Consider the following 18050-nt stretch of genomic DNA (forward strand, 5'->3'; position numbering starts at 1 on the left):
AGGAGGACAGGAAAAGATTTTAAATGTCCTCTGGCACTTCCTAGTTAGATTACTGTAATGCACTCTGCATGCCGTGAGGTTATACACACTGAGGCCATTCAGAGTGTGAAGCTAGAACAGCAACGCTCTCCTCTGCGTACAAGCGTGCCGTGCCGAAAGCACACACCAGCACCGCTCTACGCTCTGCGGTACTGATCGCTTTCTAATGGCATTCAAAGTCTTGGTTTCAACTTAAAAAGCTTTAAAAATTTCAGACATCACCATTTGATAAACTGCCTCTTTCCCAGTGCCATGCTGTCTCTCTTGCAATCAATGCCAGTTCGGAGGCTTTGTTTAAATGAGACAGGGCTTTCTATGTAAAAACGGCTTGACCAAAAAACTTGTTTGTCACAACCTGGATTTGTCAGGCCTCTGTGCCTGCTCACTATTACCTTCTTGATGTCTAGGCTCTGACCAGCCAATGCTGATCAAGAAAATATTTCATTGGGAAACAGCTATTCATGCTCCGAAGTTTAACAATGTGCAAGTGTCACGTTTATTCAGCAGGGGCCAGTTCATTTTCCCCTCTGACTAATGATGAAGACATGCTGGGAGACACTGTGAGAAAGCTTACCTTTGTGCCATCTTATTCTCCTTGGGGGATAAGAGTATTGGTTGCAACCCAGAACCATTTAGAAGCACTAACCTTGCATCCACTGCCTGGACTACACAACTCATCCGTAGCAGATGGCCTGAGCAGTCACAGACCACTGAACAAGCTCTCAGACGGAAACACATTTGGTTCAGCTCTCCCTGGTAACAACATGGAAATACTCTATCCCTCTCTCCCTAGGGAGCTTTTCCTTCAGTGTTAACCCAAATATGTATGTAGGCCCTTTGATCATCTGTTCACCTTTCTTTATGAAATTATAGAAAGAAAAGAGATTCTGTGTGGGTTTTTTAGGCAATGGCCCACTTCTGTCCTGTTCTGATTTGTTCCTGTTTGTGCTGCGCAGGGTCATAAACTGGTTTTGTGTAATTATCTACTGGATTACAGGCAAGCCAGCACTATGACAGGATCACACTGGTTGAAATATTGAGGTCCCATAGGTCTGTCACGTTAAACAACACCACGCAGCTTCTATGACCTAGACTGGAAACTACAAAGTCAATAATTACGTAGTAAGGTGTATTCTAACACTGGATTCTGAACACTGGCTTTATTTCCTTGGTATAATTATCTGTGTTGAATTTAACTGTAAGGATTTGTTGGATGCCGCTTTGCAAATACAATACTTCACTCATTTTAAAACAGTTGTAGCAGAACTGTTCTTCCACTGAAATTATACTGCAAAGGCCCCTTATTATTCTACACACCTGCACCCTGGCAGAAGCCTGGTTATGAGAGGAACCCTTTCAAAGTAGAGGCACATGGGACCTGAACAGGGGTCCCTGGCTGCAAGGCTTACAGATACGAGAATGTAGATGACAAGGAATTCATCGCAGATATACACAAGGGCTTTGATAGGGGGACTTTTTTTTCCCCCTTTGGTACCCTGGTCTTTTCTTAGCTGACTTTAGAAAAAGTTGTCAACATCTATCAGTTGCTGTTTTTTCAATGACGAATATCAATTTTTACCTTTTACCACACCACACACAAAGTGATTTCTAACCTACTAACATGATGTAATTTACTGCAAGTACAGCAGAATGATCTTCATCATTTTTCCAGGAAATCTTAATAATTTTAAAAATATGGACTCAATCCATATCCATCTGCTGAAGATTCTGTAAGACTTTTGTGTAAATCAAGGGTTTGGTATCTTTAAGGAGCAAATTCATTTTATTTTATCTCTTATTTACCACACCTTTTTAGTTAATTTACACCAGCTGGAACTAGTCACCAGATGCTTAAACTAATATCTGCCTAACTGAAAAACATGACAGTACAATAACACAAAATCATGCTTCCTCGCATACTTTATGCACACACTTTGTACTATTATTTCTGTGGGACTTGAAGGTTAAACCTGTGAACCTTTGCAGGCTTGGCACTGTACTGTCAGGCTTAGCTCACAGAGCTGCTATAGCTTCCAAATAAAATAAATGCAAATGAGGGTGCCCGAAATAAAATTACAGCCATGAATTTCGCTCAAGTCAAACACTCAGCAAAAATCATAAACTTGATTTGGGATTAGAGGAGTGGAGGAGCTGTCAGCTCCTTTGCAACTGTCCAAATCCCATCTGCTCAGTCCTTGCACAAACCATAGCTGAGGAGAAGCTGCTCTGCTCAACAAACCAAAAGAAATTCTTTAAGGAACCATTTACAGGATATAGGAAAACCATTTACAGTAGAGCCTTGTTGCACCATGCATCTATCCTTTACCATTCCCACAGCCCTCTCTCCTATGCACCAGGAGGGAGGCAGGCTGGTACTCAGGCTGGTCAGTACTCGCAGCACAGCCGTGCCCAGGCCCTGCGACCAGGCTCAGCAGTCCTTCTCCTGACACGCACATGTTCTCACAAAAAGACACAAACTGTGAGAAAAATCATCCTCCATGCTCAGTTCTGCATTCAGCTAGCAACCTTCTAAGACTAAAAAGGCAAACTCTAAATCTAAATCCCGACACCGTCAGCCCTTAGCAATGGCTGCCGGCCGGCAGGTTTTCAGCAGCAGCAGCCCCCCGACGCAGGGACAGCCGGGGCGATATGTCCGGAGAGCCAGCCAGCTCCGCCATGTCAGCGCGTGGATGGCACATGGGAGCGTGTGGAGGCCACCGTCCCAGCCTGCAGCTGGTAACTAACGCCTCAGTCGGTAGGCAATAGCCTCCTAAGTTGCCGCTGTGTAAAGTGCTTACAGTTTGTCTGAGTGAAAAGAGAAACTGTGAATTTGACCCCCCTATGGCTGGTCGTTTAGTGCTACCTCCAGTATCTCCTCAGAGCAGCACCCCGAGCCCTGCAGTCCTGCTGCAAAAGGGGTGAAACGTGGCATGAGATCACCAGCGAACTTCAGAGGTTGGGCACTCTCTGGATGCTAAGCCAGAAACCCTGGAAGGTGTGAAGAGTCTCACAAACTTGTTTCTTTTTTTGTTCCAGGTGAGCTCTATGCAGTTGGTTCTCTGTAGGGATCACACAGATCTATCTTACTTCTGCTGAGGCAGGAAGATGGTTTCTATTAATCTCATGGCCTTTATTTTTGTTCGCGTCCGCCTACGAACTGTGGTTGATTTGCTCCCCTCACCTCCCTCACAAATTTAAGGGAAAGCTTTGCAAAATTAGGGTTATTTGTGTTAATGTGTCACACTCATAAACATTTACGAGCATATGAGCTCAGTCTAAATAAGAATATTTATGTGTGTGAGGTGAACCTAAGGCTTATTTTCTAAGAAGGAGAAAGAAAAATGTGCTAATCCATTGCGTCACCTAATCCCCTCTAATTCTGAGCTCTTTTCAAAACAAAAATAAGAGTGAACTTACTCACACAGCACATTTCCCCAGCGCACCCAGCTTTACTGTTAAATTCATAGCTGAGACTCTATAAAGCAGGCATTATTCACAGAAGCATTAGGCAATATTAAAAGTAAATACTTATTCGTGAAAAATACGTATCTCCCTAAGCAGCTACTAATGAAGGAATTCTTTGCAGAGGAGACAGTTTTTATGCTCACTGATGGAGACAATCTTTACTTCTGCTTCGGAACAAAGTGGCCTGGCTATAGCAGCATGCATGTGAAAGAAGAGAAATTAGCCACCTGTGTAGATCAGAAATCATTTTGCCTTAGTTCTAAGGTCAGAACAGTGCTGTAAAACAGATTCTGTGGAGCTGCTTAGTAGGCCAGAAAGTAACACTCTGGCTAAAAGTTAAATTGCTTGTACAGAAACAATTAAATTGCAATTACACTGTGATAGGAGTGCACAGCAGTTTGCCGTCTGGATGCCCTCCAGCATAAGCAATATGCAGCACGACCCTGTGCATTTTCCCTGATATCCTCTGCTAGAGGAAAATGTTCATTCTTATGTATTAAAGATGCATACTGAGGCACTCAAAATCAAGAAACAGCACAACTAAGGTTGAATGCACAACCTAAACTCTGCCCCTTGTTCACAAAAATTGAGTGGTAATGACACTTTTTTCTCATATGAAACTTCCCACAAGGTCTTCCTGTAGCCTTTTTAAAAACACTCTTACATACCTGCATTAATTTATTTACAACAGCCCCTTCTTGCTTGGCTAATTTCAATGTTTACTCCCTGAAGAGGTAACACCTTCCCAAAGTATCCCAAAATTTGAATAATTTTGTCAGCATCAGTGTTCTATATAACTATGGAATGTGTTTTTCCCTGTGAACAAAATATGTCTAATCAGTCATGTATTTCCATGCCATCTCAAAAGCTCCCTCAAAGATGTATCCTAATAACACTCTATTAGCAGTTGTATTAATGTATTGTCTAAAGCTTTTCTTCTTTGTCTAGTCACTCTGATATAAGATTTTGTTTAATTCAAAGTTTTCATGAAAACTCTCTTAATTTCTACTATTTGGGTAAATAAAATTCAGCTTTCCTTGCCATACTGATTAAATATTACATATATGCATCCAAGTGATAGAAAACTCTGGCTGACTTTATATCCTGGTAGTTAAATGATAATAGTTGATAAATTATCAGGCTGCATTGTAATCCGTAAACACAAGGGAATTCCAATATTCTCTGCAATGTTTTTTCATTTAAGTGCCTAAAGTTCATCCTTTTCCATTAGTGTTAGCAAGTAATTTCCTAGGAGGAACTGGTGAAAGGGAAAAAAGTATAAGCAGAGAAGCTAAGATAAGTTTAGTCTTACACAGGTGTTCCATTCAGGAGTGGACTCTGGAAAACGTTATTTCAAAGGGTTTCAGTTATTCCTGTCATGCAACCCACAGTAAAGAAGTGACTTGCTTCATTTTGGTGAGACATATATTATCTATAAGCTGACTTCATGTAGTGCCCAAACTCTATGTTCATGGCAAATGAGTTCACTTTTTCTTTGATGCATCTCTCTAGATTGGGAACTAAAACAAGGAAAGAAGTTCTCAGTATATTCCCAGCCTCCCCAAATTTCTAATGTACATGAAACAACTCTCCTAGTCTTAGAGAAATTTTAAGTAAATTTCATTAAGACTTCGGGGAACTCTTGAGTCTTTCTTGGACAAATGGAGCAAACTAACCTTGTCATTCATAATCTGTTGGGAAGCAGTATCTTCAGTAGAGCTCACCAAGCCTCAGAATTTTTGCAACCGTATATTAGGGCATTCATTACACTTGAACATAACGGGAATGTGTATTGTACCATACAGGAGACTGACTACATACTATGTAATCTGCTCTGAACTGCTTGCTGATGCAAGTCCTTTGTCACACTGCTGAAATGTTGCTTTTGAGCAAAAGTGGTCGTGATGCCATTTAATGTTGCTTTAAATGCATCTTTATGGAAAAAAACCACTTCTCCCTTCCTTGGACAGAAATGCATTTGCTAGCATGTAGTCGAGCTCCAGTAACCCATCACAGCAATGACAGGACCAGTCTAGTGACACTATTCATTGAAGCCTTAACAGTGGAATGTAAGTCACTGATGCAAAGCCTTTAAACCAACAAGGTGTTCTGATGGCATCATCTTGAATTTTGCTCTGTGAACCCACCAGTCCTTCAATGCTCTCAAGCCTTGTCATCTCAGAAGGGGTTTTGAGAGCCTCTGACACCTTCCTTACATTGTTTTAGAAAATGAGGGTGTGAAACTGTATGTTTCTCAAAATCTTATGAATAACTGAAGTTAAGAAGATATAAACTCTTTTGGATAACAGAATTTGTTCACTGACTGGTATGTGGTTGAAACAGTAAGGTCATGGGATTGGATCTAATTTGTCAACTAAATTATTAATAACATGATTAAATCATTAATAGCATTAATACATGGCAGTAAAAGGCAGTTTTTATTTCCTTGAATAGGAGATCTTAATAAAGCAGATTTCTGTCAAGTACTTCATCCCAAAGTATTTAAGAAATAAACATGGCACCCAGAATAAACAGATTTTAAAATGAATCAAGGTGTAAGCATGCAACAGTCAGATGTAGGTTTGAACAGAAGTGAAGCTCTCTGGAAATTCAGAAGACTACTGGAATAAATTCACTTTATTTGAAAGGAGTGAGTGCTGTTAAAGGGAAGGTAATCAGAAAGTAGCCTTACTTTTGCCAGTGACTCATTCTGAAGTTTAATATGTTCAGGCTTTATAAAATTATTATATCACTGTAAGGCAGGTCTTGGAGGATTATTAAACTACATGTGAAAATAAATCTCTGAGGATATGAAGAAGGGATTAAGACTCATAAGAGGCTGACAATTGAATCTTGTAATTTGTAAGGGATAACTAAGATCCTGAAAGATGATCAGATTATTATTAGGATTTAGAATTTAAAAATCAAGGACTAAACCAATGCCTTCCATTACAAGACCAAGGCATCTGGAACAGAAACATCAACTGAAGCGGATCTTTGTCAATGCTTTGCACCAAATAAAAACTGAGTATTTTTCCTGTTTTGTGAACTACTGAGCACTTGAAAGTAAATGTGTTGGGGTATCTATGGCCCTTCCACTTTTCTGTAAATGACTAACCAAGACACAGCAGAACAGTGCATTAGACCATGCTGATCAAAGCAATTTTCTTTTAAGCTGTTTGCACAAATTCAGCACATAAATTACAAACTGATATTGATGGTAATGAACTAAAGTCATTGTAGACTCCAGAAACCTTTTCCCTTGATGCAATGCTGTTTTCAGACAAAGCACATTCTTTGAAGGTCAGTGACTATGGACTATACTTTCAGCAGCCCCCCAGGACTTCACTGGATAAAAAAAGGCTTAGCAATTTTCACAGGCACAAAAGCCGACCCCAAGACACTAACTCTTGTAAACAAGGCAGAAAGAAAAGAGATTAAAAATGAGAATGAAATTTTGGGTTCTCATACTAAAGCAAACTACTGCCTCATCAACTGAGCAGCAACTTCCACTGCGTGTTTTAAACAAACATACAGAAATTAACAAGAAACATGGTGACACCAGTATGGTGGAGCTGAACTATGCTGCTGCTAGGCTAATAGATACCCCAGAGATGATGACTGCTATGCTAAGATAATTTAACTAAATCTTCTGAACAATTTTACTGTGCTCCTTTCAGAAAAAAAGGATAGTGGACTGTCTGGGAGATAAGACAGAGACATTAAACTTTGCTCATCTCTAGAGCAGAACTGATAAGCTTAAACATATAGACCTTTATTTGTTGAACTTGGCCTTGTTCCTGTCCTCTGGCTTCTTCCACCAGCTGTCCTGATGAACCTTTTCCTTTTTCTTATACCAGAGTCAGAGGAACAGCTTTCTGTCACTGGATATTTCCCCTTTATTGAGCGATTTTTCTATGAGCTGGTTCCTGTTAGTTTAATGCCACTCAGCAGACCAGCAAATCTAGTCAATTGTTTTCTTGCAGTCTACTTACCAACTACTCATTATTGCGTATTAGTATGGTAGGATACAGTGTGTTTCAAGTGAGCAAACTTTGAATAAACTAAAATGAACTTGCGAAGTCTAAAACATACAAAATGGTCACATCCCTTCCAGCGTCTAAAACCATCATGAAGTGAGTGTATCCCCTGGTGGAGTCACCAAGAAGAACAGAAGTAGGAGAAGCAGAAGTAGGAGATTACCCTAAAAAAATTCATTGGTCCTGATCTAGTAAATCAGGTCTACAGGCAGCGCATCTGGCACAGACATCCATTGCCTGCAGTATTTGTGGGAGCTGATCCCTTTGATAGGTAACTACTACTCACTCAAGGTCAGAGACAGCTTTCGTGGACATCCCGTACTGGAGCAGCAAGCCAGTTCCTTCTGGTGCTAGTAAGTGCTAGTAAGCTCCTGGCCCCTCTGTTTGTTTCGCAGAAGCCCTGCCAGGACAACTTCAGAGTTAATTTTGGTGAGGATGCCAAGAAGAGGCACTAGTAGTTGCATGGTGGTTTCTCTGATTTGGAAGTCCTTCAGAAACAAAGCAGTCCTTTCTGTGTAACAAAGGTAGGCAACAGTCCGACCGATTGGGATACATATCCCTCCTTCCCTCTCTAAAATCCACTTTAAGACATTGATTCTTGTTCTAAGTCAAAGTCCCCAGCAAGACACAATAGCTCCTGCCCTAACGGCAGATCGTTGATGTTTTGAGCCTCCTCTACGCTCAGGCTTGCTCCTGTAATAGATTTTTTCCCTAGTTACTCTTCCCTGAGCTCTTTTCCTTTTATCTGTCAGAAGAGTCACACAGGAATATACTCCCCTAGTAGCATAGTCATCCCTCCATGTTTTCTTAGACACTACTATAAACAGAGCTGCATCATTAGAGGAATGAACTGTTCTCCGAACAATACTCAGAACTCAGAACTGTATTCAGGCTTAAAATAAATAATGCAAAAAATCAAGCAGCCGTTTATGTATTCCCCCGCTGTATCCTAAGATGATGTTTTACAGTAATTTCATGGTTAAGGAAGTATAGAACTGTTTGGGTGTCAGTAGACACCACTGGATGCAGTTTAATGTTATCACACACATATATAGTCTGTATGAATCTTCTGAATCATTTCCCCCTGTTGAGCTGTTTTTGTTCATGCTGAGACTTTGACATCAAAACTCTTTGTTCATTGAGAAGAACCAATACTGTCAACTAGTGCAAGTTACATCTCTGTTTTGAGCAAATCCTCATTATCAAAACATGTATAAGGGCAGTCTTGTAACATACCACACATGCCCTGGACTTTGTGGGTTTGGATCTCTTCATCCACCACCTTCCCACCTCAAGGCGAAAGCACAATCTCTTCAAAAAATGGTACAGTAGGTGAGCCTAGCATACATATTTATCAGGTGCCCCAATCCCAGTCAGGTCAAGCACACACGACAGGGCTTCGTCTGGACAACCGTGTTTAACATACAAAAGCATTTTAGGATCATCCTCAGCCACTGATTTGTTGTGAGAATAGTAACGTTCACTTGGAACACAGTTGCCTTATACCACATGTCTGGGCTACAATCTTGAGCTTTCAGTGTACCCCCAGTCCTTCCTAATACCAGCTGCTGGTGGTCTGCCAGCTGCTCACATAGCAATTGCTCACATCACTGTGTTTTTATGCATCAGCCCACGTCTGGAGACAATCCTTGCACTGCAGCAAATCCGTAATTCAGGGAGATCAGCCTGTAATCAGGATCTCAGCAATTATCCCCTGGCACCAGCTCCATAAAGATTCTGGCCTGCCCCTGAAACATCATCTTTAGTTGGGCCCTGCCTTAGGCAGGAACCCAGAATATAATCAGTACCATTGACTTTTCAATAGAGCCACCGGAAAGCCATGGATACTCACCCCCTCAGCTCTGCAGTCTAACTGACTGCCTTCCCTATGGTCAGACCTCCTATGGCAGTTGCTGCTGACAGATCAGCTCATCTTGGTCTCGTCTTTTAGCAGCGATACCTGGCACAGCTACACCTGTCTCCAGCTCTTGTCTTGCATGTGATGCTGTTAGGGGTTTCTTCTGATATAAGAAATAAGTAGGAAGCAGACTATTTCATTGGGTTTTTTCCCAGTCATCTCCATCTACGGATAATACTCTGAGCCAGTTCCTGTTTCCTGGTGCTTGCATTTGTAGTGCTCCAGCAGGAGTGTTCAGTTGCTGTAACTAAGCAGCTGGGCACCCTGCATTAGGGGGCTACCCCAGGCGTTGCAGGCTAACCACACTTCCCACTTACGCTACTAGGGACAAAAGAAGGAAGAGGTGCAAAGCAATCCAGAAAAGTGAAACAACTCTTGTGGGTCCAATGCTGTTGGCAAAGTATTCATCCATGTTAGATTCACTTAGTAACATTATAGGCTAATCTCAAGCATGGGGCCTTGGGGTAGGAAAAAAAAAAAAAAAGATCATTGATATAACCTCAAATCAATGCTCTCCGGTTCAAATTATCTCCAGTCAAAAAGAGTACTGGCTTGCATACTATGATACCCTGTGCAATAAGTTATATGTTGCTCCCTTACTGTCTTCTTCTGTGCTATGGCACACTATAGCATCTTTGTTTATAACTCACCCTGTTAAACTTCACACTATTCCGTGTCTTCTACCGAGTCCTCTGATGTTTCCCACACAATAGTCAGAATTGTACAATATGGACTAATGCAGCTGGCATTGGTCCTGTATTGAAAATGTTAGTTTAAAATTGTGACTCACAATAATTTATATCTCTTCTTGAACATCCCATGAACTCGTCTTCCATTTTTACTGATGCCAAACATTATCCAGATGGTTTTAAGGATAATGATCTCCTTAATGATACTCCATAATAATCCCCAATTTGCAGTATGTGAGAAGCATGTTTTGGCCATCTCGCTTGATCAAATTACTAAATTAGCTCCCTAAATATAACATTTGGCCATACCCAAAATATCCTTCATAAATGCAGACATGAAATAAATTAACTTGAAAGACAGAATTATATAACACAGTCATAAAAAGGGGAAGGAAAAAACAGTTTCTTAGCAGATTTCAAATAAAGATGGAAATTATGATGTGTTATACTGTCTGATTTTATGAAAATTCTCTATAGGCTGGTTTTCATCCATCTAAATGGGGGTGAGAGGTGTACGTATATGTACACATGTTCCAAAGAGAGAATCAATGACTCCTTTCAAGAACATTTGACTGTCTGTTTATCAGCTGCCAGGAATCCTTTTTTTAGTCATCTGGTCAGAGAATCCTTAGAGACAGAGACTTTACCTTTTCCTCCTCCTCTTCATTTGCGCACAGTACACATTTTCACAGACAGCATTCTTTTCATATGACCATGAGTATCTAAACACATCTACCTCTTTACCCACAGAGAAGTTATGCAAGTTTGTAGTTACAGTTCAGATTACATTAAAACCACTAAATGGTATCACATGACCTTCATTTTTTAAGTCCATCCAAATCCAAACTGACAATAATCCTGGTGTTGGCAAGAAGTTAGACTAGTCATACCTTTGTATTGCTCAAAGCAATATCCATTTAATTACTCAAATTGCTCAAACTAAAACATCTTAATTTTAAATATTTTGATTAGACTTTCTGATGATTAAAAGCTGAGGCCACAGTTTGAAATTTTGTTTCTTGCCTAAAATAATTTTAAATATCTTTTTCCAAAGCACAGGAAAATATAAATTCATGTAAACTTGTATTTTTAAGAGTTGATATGGTTCTGGACTTTAGGAAAAAAAAACATTCAGAGAGAAAAAGATTTGAAAATTGTAGAGAAGACATCTTGGCAGATGTTGGAGTAGGAGCTGTAAAAAATACCATGCAAACTGCCTCTTTCTATATATATTCTTTCTCCCACATATGGTAGAAGGATCTGAGAAATCCTAATACCTATTAGATTTTTGCTGCTTTGCTGCACACTAGCATCATATTTTGGCTGCTCTGTCCCGTTAATGCTTTCCCTCCTTACAGGCATCTGTTCTGAGACCACTGCCTATGGCCGAGGCATCTGGATACTGGCGAGCATTTATTTCACAAGATTGCATCATGCAGCCCTTGTCATTCAAGAGAAGACTCAAAAACTTACTTTCTGGACTAGTATGGTAAAATAATAAGATGGAGCAATGAGGAGATGTGTGAGAAAATGCAACAGAAGTAGCAGAGAACAAAAATGCTTTTGGTTATGATATGTCAAAGTGTAGTAAAACACAGAGTTTAAGATAGACAGACTTGCAGAAGACAGGCAGTTTTGTTTTCAAGGTATTCTTTAGGGGACCTTTAGCAACATAATCTGTAATTTGGAAATTTTCCTTTTGCATCTATCCTGTTAAGTCAAAAAAGGTTTCTTTAAATCTGCACATCTATGTCCTTGAATATGCCACCCACAGAGATAGTAAACTGCCACAGAGGTTTGATTCGGTCAGTATAAGCATTTGAAAGCTAAGTTGATTTTATTAAAAAAAAAAAAAAAGCAAAAAACATACTTTGGCCTTTTGAAGAACAAAGGATAACTATTCAGAACATACTGACCAGAATCCCAGTTACCTGCTGATCCATGTATAGCATAAGGAATTTCTCTTTTTTCTTTTTTTATCATCTGTTGTGTTGTGAACAGATGTATGAGTTGAATACATTAATGAAAAAAATTAAATCTACAGCTATTAGACGTTTTTAAAGTGAACGAAAATGGCAAAATGCTCAAGTTGCACAAAACTAGGACATATTAAATTATGAATGATTTTCTGTTCAGGAGATTTCTGAAGTCCTTTCATAACACACAAAAAATATTACGGCATTGATGCAGAAGTACTACTTGTCTGGCATTCAGTTCTTCCACCTCGACAGTTACAAATCGGCACCTTCCGCCAATGTCACCCCAAGCTCTCCAAACATAAGTGAATCAATCTTAAATGCTTCTTTATTCCTGTAGAAAAGGTATGATGCATGCTGTATCTCCCAAATCACCAATATTACATCATTGTGAGAGTTTTAATTCTTTTCCTCTTGTAAAGATTAGCATAGCTATGCACATTGCTCAATAAAGCAGTATCTGTGTTTCCCCCAGACATTTCCAAGACTGTTTTTCAACTACTAAAAGGGCACAACAGTGTAACTGAACATACCTTTTGGATCAGTTTTCTCAAACTTTAAAAGATTGCAACGTGAGTAACTAATGCTGTACAACGTGCACAGATTACAGAAGTAGCTCCCAGGCCCACCCTGGATTCTGACAAGGGAGAACCTACTGAAAGGCCTTATCAGTGAAAAGCTCTTAATGGGAGAGAGGTTGCAGATGCAGAGCTGATCACCACTTCCTTTTCAGCAGAGATTACAAAGTGTCATCAACCATAAGGGAAGCTACTTGGTAACGTACCATTACCATTTTATATTTCCCTCTTTGTTTTGCTTTTTTCAATGATGTCACTGATTTCTACAGAGTTGTACAGATTATGATAGTGCTTTAATTTAAAATACAGTTTAAATTCTGAAAGGTCATGGACCGGTCAAAGAAAAGGGACATACCTCATCTGTACTTAATATTATCATTACATGTTTATTGGCAAAATCTGGAACAGACAAATTTCCTTTCAGTACACCAGCATTAGCCTCAATGAACTAGCTGCCTCACTAGGAACTTCAGCAGTCACAGATTCCTTCAAAACCCAGAACCTCCCCAGGATGAAGACCCACCACATGAGGAAGCATGCTTCTCTCTTGACAAATAAGTATATGAGGAAGGGCCATTTCAGGACTTGTTTTCTATTCCCATACAAACTAGTATGAACGCCAAAGTAGCACTTTTGGATTAATGCTGGTGGAACAGAGAGTGAAATCCACCTTCCCATAGACACTTGCAAAGTAGGTGGCAGAAAGAAAGTGGCAAGTTCCATCATGTTTAATTACCACCAAAAGCCGTCAGCTTCAATTCAAATGTTTTCTCTGCTTCTTTTTATTGGAACAGTGCCCCAAAAGCTGGGCTTTGAAATGACTGAGATGAAAGGGGGAAAGCTAGAGAATACACCAGATATTCTGGATTACAGCAAAGGCCAAGAGAGAGCTGGTATAGGCAGCTGATACATCCTTTGCCAACCTCAGAATCTGACAAATGCAAAAGGATCATAAAATGATTTTGTCTGTATTCCTACAGATTTTTATTCCTGAGCAGGGATCATCCCAGTGGGAGTGATGAACAGGGGACAAGCTATTACAAACTAAGTAGGTGGCAGGGGGGCCAAAATAATGAGATGTCAGAAGGGAATGACTACATTGCCCTTGTGCTGACTCTGCCTTTAATGATAGGAAGCAGCAGTTAACTGTGCTTTTAGCATATTGCTTTTTACTGTGTAAGGTTTTCTAGGGATTTATGTGCAGGAAAACTCAAAGTATTTTCTGTCCTCAAAAGGTAAGCCTGAGAAAGGTCACAGCCCCATAAAGCAATTTTGCTGCAGTAAAAGATACTTTCAGGCAAGGAGCAAATTCAGATTGTCTTTCCAATGTATTAAAAACCCATTTATGAAAGAAACGTCTTCCTTTTTAGCTAGATATTGGTGAACTCCTACTAATAGTGTTGCAGTGTGTCCAGTCTGCACACCAGATTTGCAGTTAGGGCCATCTGAATGACAAGTGTTCAGAACCACAGAAGTTAGGGCCATCTGAATGACAAGTGTTCAGAACCACAGAAGCACATTTTAGCAAACCATGTTTTTGTATTATGTTTTTGTGCATGGGGAGGTAGATGTATTCACAGCCTCATACTGAATCCCTTTGGTTTATCCCACAAAACAGTCATTATACAACACGGGTAGTAGAGATGCACACTTTCTCACTTTTCCCTACCACATTACCTAAACCTTCCTAGAAGGTCACATTAGAAACTCAACCACACTTAAAAAGCACCATCTACAAAAAGAAATGTACATGCCTAATAGTTAGTGAATCACCAAAACATCATTTAAGTTCTCCTGAACATTCATAACCACATTTTCCAGTATTACTAACCCCATACTGGGTGAGGTTCATGTGGGTTTTAAAGCAGCCTAATGCAGATAGCCAAGTGAGTTTGAACGGTTCCTCTACCTCCTGCTCCTTATATTCTTATCCAAACGGCATTACAGACAGGTTATGCTGGATACACAGACACATTCACTTGTATTAAGCACAACAGGATACTGGCCTTTGCATATATTATACAAGATAAATTAATAACAATTATTTTCATAAGCAGTGCTTCAAGAAGCACATGAAAGGAGAAAGCAAAATTTTAGCAGTATGACAATGCTATAAGTCTGTAGCATTTATAAATGCTACACGTAAATGTACAACAAAGACTTAAATTTTGCTCTCAAAGAATTTATACATATTCTAATCTTCTTTTCTCTAGGTAAATCTGTGTTAAGTAGGCAAATCCGCTATGTAGAAATGATATACATGTGCAAATTACCTGGAGACTAATGTATCTACTCTATAAAAAGAAAGAAGCCTCATAGAGCTCATCCTCTGACCAGGGTGAAACTGCTGTCCGTTGTCTGAAACACTGCTACACCCTCCACAGCACCTCCCGTGCCTCATAAATCATCATCTGACACGAGGCCTGCAGCCAGCCCCTCTGTAGCAGCTAATAGGAAGAGCCATTTTTCAAAGAAGGCTGCAAGAGAGATAAGTGTACTCATGTGGCTAATAGGCCTCAATTTGTAGTATGCTGCAAGGCAAAGAGATAAGAGATGAGATCTGCAAATCACACCCCTTCTTCCTTGACACAATCTCTCGTTTGGTAATAAAATCTGCCCTACAATTATCCAACTGTTATAAGCCTTATGGAAACAGAAAGTTTATGGAGAGAGGGGAAGGTTAGAACTATGTTTATTTATCTGAAATATCTACTTATTGTTCATAGTCTTTTGCCCACTGCTATACCAACAAACATAATTTGTCATGTCAAATGTAAAGTAAGCCACACAAGTAATAAATGATTTGTTATGATCTCCATTTTAGAAAATTCATGCCTGAAAAAGAAGTGAATCTTTTGTGTTCTGGAAGTAGCCTATTGCACAGTCAGCAGGATCCAAAGCAAAAAAAAAGTCATCATGATCATACAATTTAAAGTTTATCTGCTCAGATTTGTAAATGTAAAATAGAAATTAGATCTTCTTTCTCTGAAATGCCTCTGGCTTTAATGTACAACAAAACAGGTAGGCGGTAAACTTACCTGAGTTTCTTTTGCATTAGCTTCTGCCTACCTGAAGGGAAGATATTTTACTGAAATACAGCTAGATCTTAACAGAATCCTGCAGGGATACAGAGTGGCCTCATCAGCCTCTTCAACTGCTTTAATAAAAGTACGCTTCTTATCCCCACCATTTTTAGCATGCGATAAAAGAGTCCATGCAAGACATCTAAGTGAGGATGTGTGCAGTTGCCCTAGCAGTTGCGCTAGATGGATTCTTCTCTAGGTTGACTGGATTTCTTACTGCACTACGAAACATATTTGGACAGTTTGAAAGCCTCAGTCTTTGTTACTGAGCCACGGCAGTACTAACTTTTATTCCCTCCTCCGTTTGGGTTTTATCTGTTGAGTGCAGATATAACTCTCAAATGTAAATTACGGCTTTATTATTCAGACATCTATTTTCAATCAAAAACACATCCCGGGGTCACAAATCTTGCTGCATTGATGAATATGCCTATTAAGTAAGCCAAGCAAATATACATACACAGGGAAAGCAGTTGATGTTATCTTTCCAGTGCTTATGGCGCAAGAGGCTCAAAGGGCATCTTTTTTTCCCTAGAGTCTTCCTTATAGTCTGATTTTATATCATTTTGTTGTTTCTTTTAACTCAGTGTGCTCCAGTGGTATGCCTTCCACGAGTTACACAAACTTCCTCGTCAAATAAGCTTTACAAGATGGAATTTTTAATCCTTACCTGTAAGTTTAGCATATGTTAAACTTCCAATCATATCTTTATTTGAATAGATTTATTTCATAAACATTTATCTGTTCCAATAAAAATTTATTATTGGTGATTTTGGTGCTTCCCAAAACTTTCATAAAACTGCACCTTTATTAAGCATACTTATGTTAAACACATTTACTGTTCTGATCAGATGAAATACATATAGTTCATAACTAATCTGTAGTACTGAAATCAATCCACACCGCCTGCTTTCAAAACAGCAATGCAGCTTCCACATACTGGAAAACAGGCAGCAAAGTAGCCAGAAGGAGGCCACTAAAGGAAGATGACTAATCCCCTATCAGACTTAGGTTTTCTGCTTGTATGTATGTGAAACGGTACTTACACCAAAGAAAACCTCATGGCAGAAGGGTAGAATACCTGCCATTTAAGATTCATTTCTTTTGCTGGAGACTGAATCAGGCTAATCATATCTCCTACAGCACACACACAAACTGCTAATGACACCAAATCTCCTTCTAGACTGCTGCTGATTATTGTGCAGCCTGCCACTAATATACAATTTTTAGTGTTTATTACTCTTTAGGTACATAACTCACACTGAAATCTATAGGTTTTAGACACTTAAATTCCTTTGCGAATCATAACTCAGTTAATCATGGCTCAGTAACTATGATAAAGTGAGAAAAAAAGAAACTAAGGTTTCAGTAAGAAATCAGCCAGTAGTTACCAAAGCAAAGTCAAGCCTTAATGTAAATGTAGACAAAAAATGACTGTATTTTGCCAAGGATATTTTGCCAACCTAAGGATAAGGGATCAAGCTTTTAGCCCTTTAAGTCACAAGGGAAAAAGGAGAAAGGGGGAAAAGCTGGACTTTAATGATGCCCTACTGGCACCTGCTACCTCCCCCCTTGCTGCCCTTCTATCGTGCTTGCACACTCCTTCCAGCTTTCCACATCTCTGGTACAGGACTCAAGGCTGCCTTGTTACTTTAAGCAATATTTGCTGCCTGTTGCTATAGCTTCTTTTTCACTATGTCTAGATCCCAATTACTAAGCTGTGGGAACCATATTTCATTAGGTAGCTGATAATTTTATTACTGCAAATAGAAGGAAATGTTCTAAAGATGATAGTCAGAAGCTGGACAATCTAAAAGCAGAACAGTCCAACACAAACATCCATTATGCAGTGCATAATATCTTTTCCTTTTTCACTGTGCTTTTTTAATGCTTTTCAAGATGGTTTTCTAGTCTTACTACCATTTGACGGAAGAGGGAGCGGAAGAAAGGATGCAACATTCAATATATGTAATATTTCCCCCCATGAACGTTCCCATCGGTATTCTCTTTCTGACAGTGCACAGCAAAGGTAGCTGGAGTCAGGGACCCTGATTTACCAAGAGTCCTCCCAGACTTGGCAGGAGCTGTCACCTTCCCTTTGGTTTCCAACTGGCCATGCTAATGCATCCCAGCAGTGTGGATGGCACAAGCAGAAACACTCCCAGGATAAGTGACTTTTGTAAAAGGCAACCAAATATCTGATTTCCTTCTGCTGGATACCAGCTTCTGATCTAATTTGCACAGAAGCTGAAGTGCACACAT

At 39.7% G+C, this 18050-nt stretch overlaps 2 long non-coding RNA genes across 6 annotated transcripts in view; one reads left to right on the forward strand and one right to left on the reverse strand.

The window, feature by feature from the left end:
- LOC135324415 (uncharacterized) overlaps positions 1 to 11698 on the forward strand; it is a 41128-nt gene extending 29430 nt beyond the window's left edge. The window contains exon 3 of the long non-coding RNA XR_010385799.1: positions 11510 to 11698. This is a non-coding gene — a long non-coding RNA (uncharacterized LOC135324415). The remainder of the gene's footprint in view (positions 1 to 11509) is intronic.
- LOC112980283 (uncharacterized) overlaps positions 1 to 18050 on the reverse strand; it is a 490482-nt gene that overhangs the window by 240591 nt on the left and 231841 nt on the right. The gene's annotated exons all lie outside the window — the stretch shown is intronic.

Source organism: Dromaius novaehollandiae, chromosome W, assembly GCF_036370855.1.
Source record: "Dromaius novaehollandiae isolate bDroNov1 chromosome W, bDroNov1.hap1, whole genome shotgun sequence".
NCBI classification, from domain to species: Eukaryota; Metazoa; Chordata; class Aves; order Casuariiformes; family Dromaiidae; genus Dromaius; species Dromaius novaehollandiae.